The sequence below is a fragment of the Echeneis naucrates genome, chromosome 14, assembly GCF_900963305.1.
Source record: "Echeneis naucrates chromosome 14, fEcheNa1.1, whole genome shotgun sequence".
NCBI lineage: Eukaryota > Metazoa > Chordata > Actinopteri > Carangiformes > Echeneidae > Echeneis > Echeneis naucrates.
The window spans coordinates 1,613,192-1,628,326 of record NC_042524.1 but is presented as its reverse complement, the minus strand read 5'-3'; the positions used below and the strand labels follow the sequence as shown (position 1 = coordinate 1,628,326).

The window sequence follows — 15,135 nt, the reverse complement described above, 5'->3', positions numbered from 1 at the left end:
TTAGAGCAGCTTATCAGCGCGCGCAGGTAGATGTTGTTTGTCTTGCAGGAGTTGAGGTGAAAGGGCCTGCGGCGCCTCGGAACAAGATGCCAGGACTCGTAATAAAATAAGTCAGATTCAATCACCTCAGCTGGAGGACACCTCGCTTTTCTTCTCCACCTTCTGTCAAGTTATCGACCCCCCCTCTCCCCACCTCCTGCTCTTTGAGGCGGCTTATTAGCCCCACAACGAAATGGAAAAATGTTGGATTCCATGAAGAAGAGCGAATAAAGTGTTGCAGCAAAGCGCAAAAAGTATCAGAAAAATTGTGATTCCTCCAGAAAATATGAAACGTTTTTCTGTCTCCAGTTAGAATGAACACACAGCGAGCTGTTATCGGTGTGTAATGTGGGGAAGAGTCAACACACCAGCACACAGCAAATTTAGCTTTCCAGACAAATCCTAAACGCGAAAAAAATGAGCTGCTCAGACGCCGCCTGAATCTCAAGCTGCTGCCGCTTTGACTGCTAAAAATAAACACAACAATGTCGCCGTGAAGCAAGTTGGACAAAAAGACCCAAACTGGGTGAATTTACATCAACGTTCGTGATCCGTCACAGTCGGAGATTGAACAGGACGGATGGTGTTCACAGAACAAATGTACATCCTGTTCCACAAAAACAGACAGAGATTGTGTTTTTATGAACGCACAAGGTGTAAAATAAAAGCTGTGCTTCTACACAACAAGGTTTCTGCAGCCTCACCAGCTAAAAAAGAACTCCATCGGGCTTCTCTGTCCGTTAACCAACCAGCTGAGCTGTCAGATACAGTTAAGACGGGAAAAGAAACTTGTTTTGGCAAATGTGAATTAACTTTGAAAAGTTTGGTTGGCAGCAGCACAAAACTAAAATAGATCCGAAGGTGACGTTCATTTACAGTCTGAGGAGTCGGTGCCTCAAATCCTGAGACCTGGAAACTGTGTGGGGCGTCGGGACCAGTCCCTCAGACCGAAGCTCCAGGAGTCTGAGCCTCTCTCTCAGGTTTTGTCTTCCTGATTCTTCCTGAAACTGATTAAAACCTGATCAGGAGACTCCGGTCTGGACTGGAAACACAGCAGCTCAGCTGTGAATCTTCATCTGGCAGTGGAAGCCAAAGAAGTTCTCGAAATGTGCCATTTTACTGTGATAGTATCACACTCTGCTGTTCCACGGTGGCTTTTCAAAACGCTCTGGAAGCCGCTGCAGGGAATTCGATCCCGTTCCTCCCCGAGAGAATCGGCGAGGTCATCACGGATTTGGCTTTGTGCTCCATCGTACTTCATAAAGCTTGACCAATATGTGATGCTCAAACATCACTCTGCAGAGAAAGAGTGGAAGGAAAGTATAATTCAAAAAGTAAAATCAAGCTTGGCCCAAGAAAATGTAACAGCGTGCCGGCTTTACCTCAGACACTCCACGCTAAAAGCTTTGTTCCACTGATGTGTGAACACTGATTCATTCCTGCAGGCCGTGAGCGTCCTCCAAAGGGAGTCTGTGCCTGAAGAGCCTCCTCCTGTAATTCTGCTCAGCGTTTCCAAACTGCGCATCTGCTGCTAAATCAGGGACGTGAAAGGGTGCACAGACCGGCAAAAAAAAACAACAAAAGGTAGGAGTCCTAAAAAATCTTTAAAAATACAAACCAGCCTTGAAATGAAGCTGTAATTCTTGTTGTCGGCGTGTCCTGGCTTTCAGGATGAAGTGTTCAGACGGAATCAGTTTCCTGATCTGTGCTCCAAATGAGTCAGCAAATATTTGTGGTTGTTGTTGTTGTTGTGCGACCGACGAGGAGTGAAACAGGCGTCAATGTTGTCATGAACGCCAAATGTGTCTCTAGTCCAGGATGAGACTTCAAACCACCTGGAAGGTCCAATCCAGATGATCCTGGAAGTCCTGGAAAAGGTTGGATCCCGTGAAAGAGGAAAACATATGCCATAACTACAGCGTCTTCAGCTGTCAGTGGTCATAATGTTACGGCTGAGATCCAATTTAATCCAAACACTCCTGATTATAGCCGACGCAGCTGGAGCTGAACGATAGATGGACTCAAACCACAAACACACTCAGGAAGCCCCGACTCCCGGAGACACGCAGTCTGTTGTGCTGCTTTGATGTGCTTTGTGAAATCCTCCACGCTGATATTAGGAAGGAGCTGCTTTTTCGCCACCGGGGGAAAGCCATCATGTAGAACAGCTGCTTTAGGCGCCGACCGCTCAAATTATTACCTGCCTGATCTGACCTGCCTGCTGCTTTGTAGTTTCAGAGCTACTCGAGGTAAACAAATCCCGGGAGAGACCCCCGAAGTGCTCCGACAACGGGTCTGAAATCATTTTGTCATGCTTATTATCATTCTGCCCACATGGAAAACGATGACGGACACTGTTTTTTCCATTTTCGTGCCACGTCATTTATTCATTCTGACACGGTTGCTCTAACATTGTGAAAGCCAATTTTTAGGTGGGTTATTTTGCACAAAACTTTTCGTACACCAACTTTGTGTAGTCTGGCAGCAGCTGCAGTTGTGTGACGAGTTATGAGAGTAACACACCCGACAGAAAATGATAGTACATGCTTTTGGACCAAATTCAGTGGGCTGATTCAAACCTTCAGCCTTCAGCATTCACGTCTTTGTCTAATTGTTGTCACTGCGTACTTCACGTGTGTAGTTGTATCTGAGCCAGCTTTTCTTCCTTCCTCTGCAGATTTTAATGATTCGTTACATTTTCTATTGAATGATTTCAATTCAGTCGGCTCACTTTGCTCACTCGGCCATAAATATAAGTTTGAATTCATTTCAGAAATTACAGCAGGATGAAGTACGTCTCGTTTTAATCCAGTCTGCTCTGAAGTGTGGAGGACGGAGCTGCTGGGGTTTTACATCTCCAACCGACATCATCATTGATAGTTTTAGAGGTGAATTCGGCGTTGTTGGTATTTGAAATACAGACGCAGCTGTTTGAGCTTATCGGATCCAGAACCAGCTGCCCCGGAGCAGAGGAGGTGCAGGCTCTCCGGGTTTGCGAGCAGAAGTTCAGCGGTTGGCTTTTGCGGACTAAAGCCCCCTCCAGATGGTGATTTTCATCAAAGGGGAGGGTCTTTAATTTGATTTCACTCAGTCATCAAAGCGGTTAAATTATTCAATAAAGCAAAAAGTTCAATTAGGGAAATCATCTCTCAACAGTTTCTGCTCTTTGCGTTCATTTCCCTGTTGTACTTTCTCTGACGAAATTAGAATCTGTATTCGACTAATTTCTCGACATCGGATCAAGTTTGTTGATAATGAACTTGATAGTAAATTACTGACTTCAGTTCAGTTCTGGGCAGCACGTGGCAGGGTGGTTAGCGCTGATCCCGGCCTGGAGACCTGTCCAGGGTGACCCCGCCCCTCACCCAGAGCGAGCTGGGATTGGCTCCGGTCTCCCAGCGAAGATGAATGAATGAATTCAGTCCAAATTTCATCTTTCTTTTCCACGTAAAGGAAATGTCCTCCCGCTGCTGGGCAACAAATGATGGCGGAAACATTCAGCTGCTCTTCAGGGTCAGCAGACTCCAGAACAGGTCAGATCCGGCTTCCACTCCTCCAAACATTGTTTCTTCTGGTCACATTCTCTGCTTCAGTTTTTGTGGAGGAAGAATTTCACCGCATGAATAAATATGCATACAAGTGTCTTGACCCACAACTCCACCTTACATATATTTACACACCTCAGTGATAATGCAGCACTAACGACGGGGGATTCAACAGGAACCGCCATCATCCTCCAAGGCGCTAATGAACAAGACACACCTGAATAAATGTATCGTGATTTGATTATGTGAAGCCGCAGCACTCCTTCTCATTTTATTCTGCGTTCACTAACGTGTGCTGAAATTAAATGAAGCTTTGGATGGAATAATTACCGGGAGAGCGAGTTGTCGCTTGTTCCTGAAATTCCTGCAGCTCACAGATTCAAACCTGCAACCCCCCCCCCCCCCCCCCCCCCCCCCCCGAATAGAAGAAGAAAAAAGCCTCTTCTGTGATCAGTGAGTCGAAAGCTGGAGCTCTTCTAATCACACAAAACCTCCGGAGACCCATGAAAAAGCATCAGTTTTGCAGCGCTGTCGCTTTAAAAATCCATGAAAATTGATGAGCGTTGAGCCCTGAAGTCGAGCTGCACTTTATGATAACACTAACTACTGATATGCACACTGATATGAGATCTGCATTAAGGAGGAAAGGGGAAGGAAAGCAGGATCCATCTTCACCCAGTCATGCGGTTAAATGGATTATTCTGGGTCGCCGGTTCAAACGGCTACTGCAGTTCTGTTCTGCTGAGCTGCCGGTCTGCTCGCGATGCGTCCATACTTCCCTCCCCGACCTTTACTTCCTCCTTTCCAACTTTCCCTCCTCCTTGGTGCTCAGCCGTCACCTTTCTCGGCAGTTTTTTGCCCCAAAGGAAGCCGACGCTGGACATTTATCGGACACAAGACAAGGAAGTTCGCCGGCTTTTACAAATAACTTTGGAATGACCCGTGAGTTGGTTCTGTGAGACCACCGGCTAGTTTAGCAAGTCCTGTAAATGAAGCGCTCTGGGAGGGTGTCGAGGTGGACGAAGAGTTTTTATTCATCCTTAAACCACGATCGCAATCTTTTCTATTATTCTGAACTGACTATTTGGGATCAGCTGCGGGCCTTTAGGGACCAGCAGAGATAATCGGGACAGATGGCTGTGTTAGAAAAGTGCTTGAACTTGGTTCTGCGGAGGAAGGTGCTAAAGCTCGTTTTTCAGCCGGTCAGAGTCGTGTCGATGTCAGATTCCCGGGAAAGAAAATGTTTATCCCAGCGGACGTCAGGAGGGAACTGGGTACTTCCAGGATGGAAATGTCTCTGTCTCCATATGTCAGCTCCATCTTCAGGGAAATTTGAATCAGCGTTCCAGTCTTTGGACCGTGTGTTTGGACGAAGCAACACGGGCACGAGGACAACATGCAAACCTCCGTTTTATACCTGCGATGTTTAAGCTGCAAGGAAAAGAGGAAATCAGTGTCTTAATCAGAGGCATTTTCCCGCCAGCCCGCCTGTCGCTGGGAGGCTCGTGCCTCAGGGGGGTGTGTTGCTTTTCTGACGTGAAGAGGCCTCAGCAGTCGACGGCGGCTTCACTGTGATCCCAAGAGATGATTAGAAGTCTCCCTTCACTGCAGAAATAATAGAACCATAGAGGTGTGTTTTGTATTCAACGGGCGTGAGAGTAACGTTTGTGCAGCATGTGTGTGCGAGTGTGTCGTACCTTTAATGGCGTTCACGTGGACTACCAGAGCAGAAATGTGTGTTTGGGCTTATGGTGATTATTGGGATGAGTCTGCGGTCTGTCCAGCGTGGATTGAATCAGACAGGTGCTGTTTATCCGCCTCGATGGTTATCTGCCTCCGAACACACATAAAATAAATCACATAAACAAACAATTGGTCGAGTTTAAAAGGAGATTTGAACTTTAATGGTCCGATGGCTGGATGTTTGAAATATTCACATTGTCCAGGAAGGCAGAAATCCCAACTGTTGAAAACAGATATTTGGTTGGATTCCATTCTGATTTAGCTTTTTGTTTTTGAATTAGATATATATTTTTATTCTGACAAATGGCTTTCATTGTTCTGGATTCACTGCACTTTTATTGTTTGTCTGTCACTCGGCACTTTGGTTTCCCATCGTCTTCCTCCCTTTAAAAAAAACAAACAAACAAAAAAAAACTGCATCATTATCAGCCCCACCTCTCCCACATGCCACCAATCTGCTGTGATTGAGGCCTTGATCCTCCCACATAAGACGACGACTGGACAGTAGACAAAGTCCAATTAGCATCTCAGCAGCGGCCCGACTCCCGTCCCAGGCGGTCCAGGTTTGGTGTTCCTGTGGAGGAGCGGCCTCGCTCAAACCTGCTTTCCACAGATTATTCATGCGCTGAGCGCCTGCACCTGCCAATCTTTGCAGTCATTACAATGCCGGTGCAGGGCCATCGCACCGCCAGAATATATTACTCATTTCAATTTTTTTCACCTTATTTAGGAAAGCAGACTTTGCCACAACGACCGCAGAGGACGAACCGTTTCCATCGTCAGTTTTGTCTGTTCTGAATGTCAGTGCCATTTTCACCTAAAGACTCGTGAAGACAGAAGATCATTGCTGGAATAAATAAAATAATGAGACGAGAATTAAACAAATTTAGGCAAGGCAAATTTATTTGTAAAGCACAATTCGACAACAAGGTGATTCAAAGTGCTTTACGTAGCATGATTAAAGGTTGAACAAAGAAGAAAGAAATAAGAACAATAGATAAGATAAAATCAGTAGTTAAAATATGATTACATTTTAAAAATCAAGAATCTAATTTAGGCTGATATTATCAGTTTAAGATATGAATAGCCAAAATGAGTATTGCTGGAAAGGTTTCAGGTTCGGCTTTAGGTTTGTCGTCCCATCACGTCTTTTCTTCTTCGGGAGGTGGCGTGCTAACGTGCTGCTCATGTCGTTACCTCCACCAATCTCCATCTGCTCTCGGCAGAAAAACTCTGCCTGAAAATGCAAACAGATGAACTTGTGTTAGAAACTCTCCTCAGATTTCAGCCTGAATTATTTCATTTTGGGTGAAGAGCATCTGCTCAGCTGAAGTTCGCCAGTTTGAGATGAATCTCTCACTCTGCTGTTTTACTGAAATGAAGTGCAGATTGAAAGATTGTTCACTTTGCAGCTTTGATGTTCGACTTTGAGAAGCAGCATCTCACGTTCAGATCAAAGCTCCGTGTCGTGTCTCACCCTTGACTTGTGCTCGGGTGTCTGCAGGATGCATCCTACATGACAACAGCGCTCATCGTCCTCGCACACTTCGCCGTGTCTGAAATACGTTTTATTTTATTTTTCCAGCAGCACAAATGATTAACCTCTGATTTTTTCACCCAGAGAGAAGGAAACAAACCACCACATTCGATTTATTTGTCTCTTCATCCTGCGCCGAGGGCTGTTTTCTTTTTTTTTTTTTTTTGCTCCTCTAATCTAATCAGATTTCTACACCAGCGGACACAGTTTCTTCATTAAGATTCACTCTGGTCACCTGACCGAGCCCAATCTGCAGCAGATCTCTGGCTGAATAGAACACACCGTGCGGCTCTGCTTCTTTTGTTTCCCATTTCTCTCCTTTCATCCTTGTCTTTCCTTCAGATTGGATGAGAATCTAAAAGAACCCTTAAAATCCCAGACTTACTAAATTGGCCCTGTGTGAACGAAGCCTATAATAAGTATACTGGGAAGGGAAAGAAGAAAACAAAGAGGATTATGTGGTAGCAGGACTGTAACCTAAGCTAAATCTCTCTCCTCTTTTAGTCGTTCTTTCTCTGCAGTGAGTTTTATGAGAAGCTCGAGGTTCCCCAGCGGAGGACATGGCACTCCTTCAAACGCACAGCTAGCAGATCAGCTCAGAGCTGCATGAGCGGGGAGCAGCCTCCATCCTCCTCCATCCTCCTCCCCGTCATCATCATCATCCTCTGCTGCTGCTGCTGGACATGGTTGACAGGATCAGGGGGCGACGTCTCTCTGGGTTTCATCAGAGAGAACATGAACTGTGCTGCTGCCATGCAGGGAAGAGTATTTGTATGCGTGAGGACTGTTTCAGAATCCACCGCCACAATTTAGGCTTTTATTTCCCCAGACACGAGAGTGGCAGAAATCCCAAAAAATGACAACCAGAGTCTTTGTTTCAGTGTTCTGTGGCCCTTCAGACTCACTCAGGCGATGCAAAGGTATCTGAATAAATCAGCCGCCCTGCAGGCAGCCACTCACTTTGCCCCCCCCCCACACACGCCCAATCACACATCGCACATGGCCGCCGTCAAGCTGTCACGGCGACACGCTGATCTGTCCAACGCGTCCTCTTTTTGAGCAGTAAGTGTCCTCCTGAGTCAGAAGGAGCAGTCACAGCGTGTCCCCGCTGACTCGTCTTTCCCGCCGGCCACCGCGGCTTAACAAGCAGACTGAGGCAAGTCTGGATGTGGTTTGGGAGCGTTTACCCTCCTGGTGCTTTACACAACTAGGTCACCGAGCTAAAGACTTCAGAGCTCCGTCGGTGAACAGACTCTGTCCTCTTTATATCTGCTCTGCAGGGAGAAAAGGTCTGACTGGATTCATCCAGGAGAAATGGTTCAAAAAGGGAATGTTGAGAACTGAATGTTCTTCCCACAAGGCATCGCTCATAACCTACATATTTATTGTTGATTTTTGAGTTACTGCTGATTGAAAAATAAAAAAATAAAGCTTTTCAGGTGTCACAGTCCGTCAGGGTGGCTGAGATTTGCTCGCCAGCTTCACTCAGGCTTCCTCCTCTGCAAACCAAACACAATTTTCCAGTAAATAAAAAGATGTCCCTACAGAAACCCGTGAACGATATCACGGACTCCTTCTGGAGTTCATTCTCGTGCCATCACAGACGTGCAGTTGTTACGAGCCGTTCTGTCGGAAGAGTAGACCTAAAAACTTTCACTTCGAGCCACCAGCTCTACCTGCTTCTTTGCAATGTGGGACTGGAGCACCAGTCTCAACCACCAGGTGTCGTCTAGCAACGAAACCCAACGGCGAGGTCAAAGTAACCTGTTGCCAGGCTTGTTTCCTCGCAGAAGGGCAGTCTCTTCCCTTCGATGAATGATGACAACGATCGGCCATCCGCCGCTCGAAGATTGACTACAAACAAAGTCATAACGCCGGATGAATGACTTCATTCTATATCCAACTCGGGGACGTGTGACTGTCCCCATAATGTGATTAATCCGAGCTCACTGCCAAGCTGCACAATTCACTTCCAGTTCATTACACTTTACTGAGGAAGCGGGACAACATCAAAATAGCATTTCATGTTGCTTCCAGCTGAATTATGTTTGTCCGAAGGTGATAACTTAGAGATATGGTGTTGCTGTTGTTCTCATTGTCTCCTATTTTACAGCTGCTCACCAGAAATCAACAGTGTGCGTTTCAAAACAAGTGAGATTCTTTCTGACGGCATTGAGGTTTTTAAAAGCGCTGATCAAAGCAGTCAGAGTTTTCGCTGAATTAAACACAGAAAGAAAACAAAAAAGACAAAAACTCGTCTGCGTCCTCAGCAGGAGCTCTTTATTGATTTTCATGGCTCATGCCTCGGCCTCAGTTCTCACAGAGCGACGGTAAATTCAGGGAGCTTCACAGGAGGTGCCGCCGCCCACCTCAAATTGTCAAATTCACCCGAGAAAAGCGCCAAATCCCAAATCCAATAGAGATCCAATTAGTTTCAATTACAAAAGTTGTTTGTTTTTTTTAAATGCAGCGTGATGTGGCTGATGCCGAGGCCAGCAGGAGCAGGAACGCTGCCCGCTCTCGCCCACTCTCGCCAATATGCTGCTGTTCCATTTTTAGACAGAGTGGCGCGGAGAGGTGAGACTCAAGATGGAAGGTGATAACTTGTAAAAGTAAAACAGTCGATGCTTAAGTGGTCTAAATAATTAATACACAGAGAGACGAGGGGACGCTTGAATATTTGCAGAATTTGGCTGGCGGCTGGTAAACAGTCGTGTTTACTTCAAAATTCTTAAAAGCTGCAAAAACAAAAACCCCAAAAAACAAAAAAACTGAACTGCGAACTCACTTCCCACGTCTCTGCTTTTTCACCAGTTTTTCAGATATGTTGACAAAAAAGAAAGAAAAGTTTCATCCAGCCTCAACTTTTGCTGCAAAGTAATCAAGCTTTACTCTGCAAAGGCTGCAAAATCCAAGCGCCCCTTCAGCGCTGTGACTGAACTGTTTGCACCAAGGCCCAATGAATTGTAAATCATTTAGGCATTTTTTGCACTAATTTCTGTTCTTACAAATTGTTTTCCTTGTGTTTTTATGTCTGTACTTATGTAGAATGGAAAGTGCCACAATTAAATACTCCATTATGTCATTAATTTGAATTAATCCATAAATGTGGCACTAATTACTGAAAAAATATTCGTTTAATGTAAAAAAAAAATATTTCGCTGTATTTTGTTATTTCATTGTCCTAATTTAACCTGTCAACCTCACCCATCAAAGCCGGTGGGCGGGGCTAACGCCGATCTAATCAAATCCATTGCTTTGGTCTGGAGTCTTTCGTAAGATGGCGGCTCCGGAAGCAGAAGAACCTCCAAGAACTTCACAGCGAGTTGGTGAGATACTTTAGAACCTATTTAGAACCTATCCAGAACCTGGAACCAGGACAGGAGCCAGAACCGGAGCCAGGACCGGAGCCAGGACCTGCTGGTCCAGATCACATGGAGCGTCTCCAGGTGGGAAATTTAGGATGATCGTATTTTGAAGGAAATCATCGGACACCCGTCGAAGACTGAATAATAAACCTGCTAAGATAGTGTCAGTGTTTGAGACTTTACCTGCAGCTCTCCGAGATCACAGAAATAAATCCGACCCAGATTATCCAACAATCCGTGTTTCCGGGGTCATAATTCAGGGGGCGCTGTTGAGGATGATGTGAATTACTGCGGTTACTCCGGAGTCCAAAAACCAACGAAGAAGAAGCTCAAAACTACAAAATAGTTTGACTACAAATAACTTTTATCCCGCAGCAGGAGGAAACGTCCCAATTTTAGAAACATTAGACAATTTAATCTACCGTGGTTGTTTTATTAGGAAGGGAAAGGTTCAAACTTATTATGATTGTTTTATCTTTCTATTGTAGGGTTAGGGTTAAAATCTAAATAACACATTGGATTTATCTGGAAAGTGAATGAAAACGACCAATATTTAAATGTTGATATGTCAAGAACAAATGAAAATAGAAAATAGTTTTTTGTGTTTAAAAGCTGAAGTTGTGTTGTTGTGTTATGAGGTATTCAGTGTTCACAAACTCCTCACACAACATTTTCAGTTAGCTTCCAAAAATTTGTGGAAATGATCAAAAAGACGCTAGCTAGCATGGCAGAGGGTTCGAGTAAGAAGGAAAAAAGATAATTTCCACCCAGAATGGGAAGAACTTATAGAATATAAAATGTGAAATATAAAATGTTACTTCAACATTCAACACTAGATGGCACTACAGCAGTGAAACGTCAGAAAAGGGCTTTGGATCCTTCTTAAACCTTTTCTGTAAATCTTTGACTTTATGTACTAATGACTTTTTATTTTTCAGTTTAACTTTTTTCAGTTAATTACGGTCTTTTCTCTGCTGCATCAATTTGAATGTTGCACCGAAGTGCACAAATAAACGGCCTGAAGTTGGGAGAACAGTGATAGCTGTTCAATAGGTAGATTTTTGCCTTTCACCAAAGCCCAGGTCAGGGATCTCTGCTGTAGAGAGACTGCGTGGCTCATGTGCTAGCCAACTACCTGGTCCAGTTTCTTATTGGTACAACTCTGAGCTAATGTGATTGTGCAACAGTGAGAGATTCAGAAGAAGGACTCATTAGTCGATGTTTTGTTTGTGCAGACAGACCGACCTCCGTCCAGCTGTGAGTGATGAGTTGGAACACACACACCTCTTGCATTCAGAAGTCCATGCATCAGCTTGTAGCCGGTGTTTGGATGTCACTTACAAAATGGTCCAAGTGAGTATAATAGCGTGAGCATTTTTTAAATGTACTTTAATCTATTCATTTTGTAAATATGAACTTATAAAGACGAGCTATTATTAAAATAACCTCCATGTATGTTTCTCCATTTGTAATGCATCAGCCATTTCATTTGCTGTGTACCTGAAGCCAAACCAATAACAATCCACTGAAACCTCCTGAAGTTTGGTACAGCTGTGATGGTTTAGTGTTGTAACAGCTGACTGTTTTACACACATCACTGTTATTATGATGCCACTATTTCCTCAAAATAAGTGACTCTGTGAGTATTTTTGTTCCATGATGCAGAGGGAGTCTACGCGGTATTCTGTTCCTGGCCCAAACTCTTTATGGCATATAGATGGCAGCCATAAGCTCATAAGGTCAGTGATATTTGCAGATAAACAATGCATGTTTATATGGACGTCTTATGAATTGTTGTGCTTTTTGTGTGTTCACAACTGCCTGACAGGTGGAGATTTGTTGTCCGTGGCAGAATTGGTGGCATCAGTTGTTTAGTGACCTACCTGACTGAGGCTGGCAGTAATAGAGGGGGGGGGGGCAGCTAGGCTCACACAATAAACACAAATTAAAACCTTGTCGGTTTTATCCCACAGAAGACAGAAGATGTGGAGAGATGTCTGTGAACATGCCCTGGACCTCTTCTTTCAGATCAGGGAACACTGAATCCAGACAGTGAAGTCCATTTTTTTCAAACCACATCAGATCTTCCTTCCACTAATTCAGCTAAGCCTCAGCTCTTTCAGAAATGCTTGGAAATTTCGTGTTTTTGAAACGAATCAGTGATCACAGCAACTCTGGAGAAGATACAGAGAGCAAGTGCCTGTGGAGGATCCAACTGAGGTTTGATCAACGCAACACTTTTTAAAATGGTCTGTCTCCCCAAAGGAATTATGGGAGAAAACAATTTCCTACTTTAAGTGAAACATCGGATATAGTCCCGGGCTTTCAAAGATCGACCTGAGTTGTTCTTTCTATGGTGCATACTGTGCATAACAATCTTAAAACTAGTCTGACGTGTCAGACACAAGATATTTAAGTACCAGATCATGCTTGTCCTCCGTTCAGGTTTATGAAGAATATGGAATCGACCTCCATCTTCACGGAGAAACTGCGTCAGTCCAGCAGTTTTCACTGTTATGAGCTGGTAAATGAGCTTTATGCACAGCTCCACAAGTTCCTGAACTGAAAACACATGTCAAACAAGTCTGAATCCAGGGTGTGCACTATTTATGGCAGAGACAACGGCTTCCTTAAAGTCCATGTAGATTTTGAAATGTGCTGGCAGTTTTATTATTTCAAAGCATGTAGAGGACATAGGAAGGTTCCCTGATGAAGCTACAAGTCAAAATTGATTCAAGACTTTTTATTTATTTATTTCTTCCTAATTAAATTGATCATATCTATTGTTGTGCACAAGTATGGGCAATTTGAAGATTGGCAATTAATCAATGATTGATATCTAAGAATGTTTATGATAATTAGTAAATTTCAGGGCACTGTCCTGTTACCAGGGACCAATGTCCAAATTATCAAAATCAATATACAGTCTCAGAATGTTAACAAAAAGGAGTGAATTTGAGCACAGACTGTGGAGAATCCAGCAACAATTATAGCCACAATAATCACAAACAACAGATTCAATTATAACAGAATTTATTCATAGTAGTAATTATTCAAAATAACATCACTCAGGATAAACAGCTGTTATAGTTTGATTATCCAATGACACACATCAACTACTAACTACATGTAACCAAGAACCAATCAAGTTTCCAACTTATGGGACATAAAGGAAATACAGCAGGACAAAATACACAATCCTAATTGTCTCTGCCCAGACACAAGCCTCTTACTTTTGTTGCTCCGTTCCTCCAGAGTGAGGGAGAAAAAGGGAGAGAGAGATCCGCTTTGTGTCCGCAGTGCGTTCTTCGGCTCGGTCGAGCAGTCCGTGTTGCTCCTCAGACAACGGTGACGTGAGGGTTGAAATGTTTGAGGTTGCTCCCTTCTGCGAGCCGGTTGAGAAGACAGCTGGGACAGCTCTCTACTGCAGCTGGTGCACTGGGAAAAAGCGTCAGTGGAGGGTCGCCGTGTGACGTCACCGGGGACCCCTGCTGAGGGCGCAGGCATCCAGCCAATGTCTGCGTTCAGTTCCTGTTCAACTCAGATGCAGATTACATTCTCGGTAAATGGAAAAATAACTACTTCATTCAATTAAAATACATAAAAAATTATCTAGTAAAGCCACAAATATAACTTAATTACTTACTTACCTGAGTTGTGAACTGCATTTCAGCCATTTTGGGGCGAAGAAGTGTGACAGCATCTGGCCTAAATATCAGCAGGCCTCAGACCATCACATCTTTCAGTCCCTTTCTCAACTGTTTAATTGGGTGCATTGCCCCCTCATGACCTAAGAGACAGACAGGACTCATTACAGACCTGATCCTCAACCACTTTGATGTTCATGAAAGGACAGTAAAATGTTTTATAAAATCCATTCAAACTCTAGTACAGAAGATATCACTATATGTAGCTAAATATTTAACAGAATATCTAACCCAGTTGCATGTTAGTAATTGTAATTCGAATCTAATAATGTTACCGGTGTTATTTTTCAATTGACTGACTTTTAAGTTATACGTAATCTTATAGCAACCTGTGATGGCACAAACCATTGTCTGATTCTCTCATACCCATCACAGCTCCATCTGTGAAGAGGGAACGTCCTTCTGACAGGTGATGCAGCGAATGGCTGGACCAGAGGGATGACAGGCTCTCCTAATAACAACAAATAGATTAATAAATGATTAAAGGTCACCAGTGAGCTGTATTAAATTGAGTCTAACTTCCTTTACCCAATCTGAGGGTAGATCCCGTTGGAGTGGAGATGTAGCCTGTCCAATCATTGTCGATGGATCTTTCAGATAGGCAGGGGTGCATCCAGTCCTGGGACACTGAAGCAATGCAAGATTTCGCCTGTAGGGCCTTAAAAAAAAAAAAAAAAAAGAAGAAGAAGAAGATACAAGTCATATGACACTCATCTAAAACTAAGCCTGTGTTAACTATTATTCACACTGAGAACCAATCAAGAGTCAAAGATGAACACATGGAAATAGTTACGACTATAAAAAGAAATGCAGAATAAAAAAGCAAATTATTGCGATGAGCCACAGAACAGCTTTGTGGTTTTGGTACATTCCTAGTTTCATACTGACCTGAAAATGTCACTTTGCTCTGCAAGTCCTGCAGTAAGCAGGTCTGTTTAAAGCAGCACGCTTGGAACTTTATCGGCCGGTGTTCATCCAAACAACAACGAGTGTGTGTGTGTGGCTTCGAGTAACCTGTGCTGTCTGTCCCTCTTTAAATAACAAATAAAGATAAGACCAGATGCAAATATACTCAGCAGGAATTTATTCTGGGTCTGGCAGTAGATGGCTACCAAATTCCAATGAAGTGAAACTAAAGATTTTATGGACTGGAGCGTACCTTCCTATTAAATGTGTGTGTTCAACTCAATATATGT

The 15,135-nt window shown here is 43.8% G+C and overlaps 2 long non-coding RNA genes across 2 annotated transcripts; one reads left to right on the top strand and one right to left on the bottom strand.

The window, feature by feature from the left end:
• Nucleotides 1-10,174: 10,174 nt before the first annotated feature.
• Nucleotides 10,175-14,373, top strand: LOC115054499 (uncharacterized). Its single transcript, XR_003841600.1, has 4 exons — nt 10,175-10,313; nt 11,468-11,585; nt 11,898-11,971; nt 12,206-14,373. It is a non-coding gene; the product is annotated as an uncharacterized LOC115054499 (long non-coding RNA).
• On the bottom strand, nt 13,883-14,602 carry LOC115054500 (uncharacterized). Its single transcript, XR_003841601.1, has 3 exons — nt 14,468-14,602; nt 14,285-14,390; nt 13,883-14,022 (listed from the first exon to the last, which is right to left on the bottom strand). It is a non-coding gene; the product is annotated as an uncharacterized LOC115054500 (long non-coding RNA).
• Between the last annotated feature and the right edge of the window lie 533 nt (nt 14,603-15,135).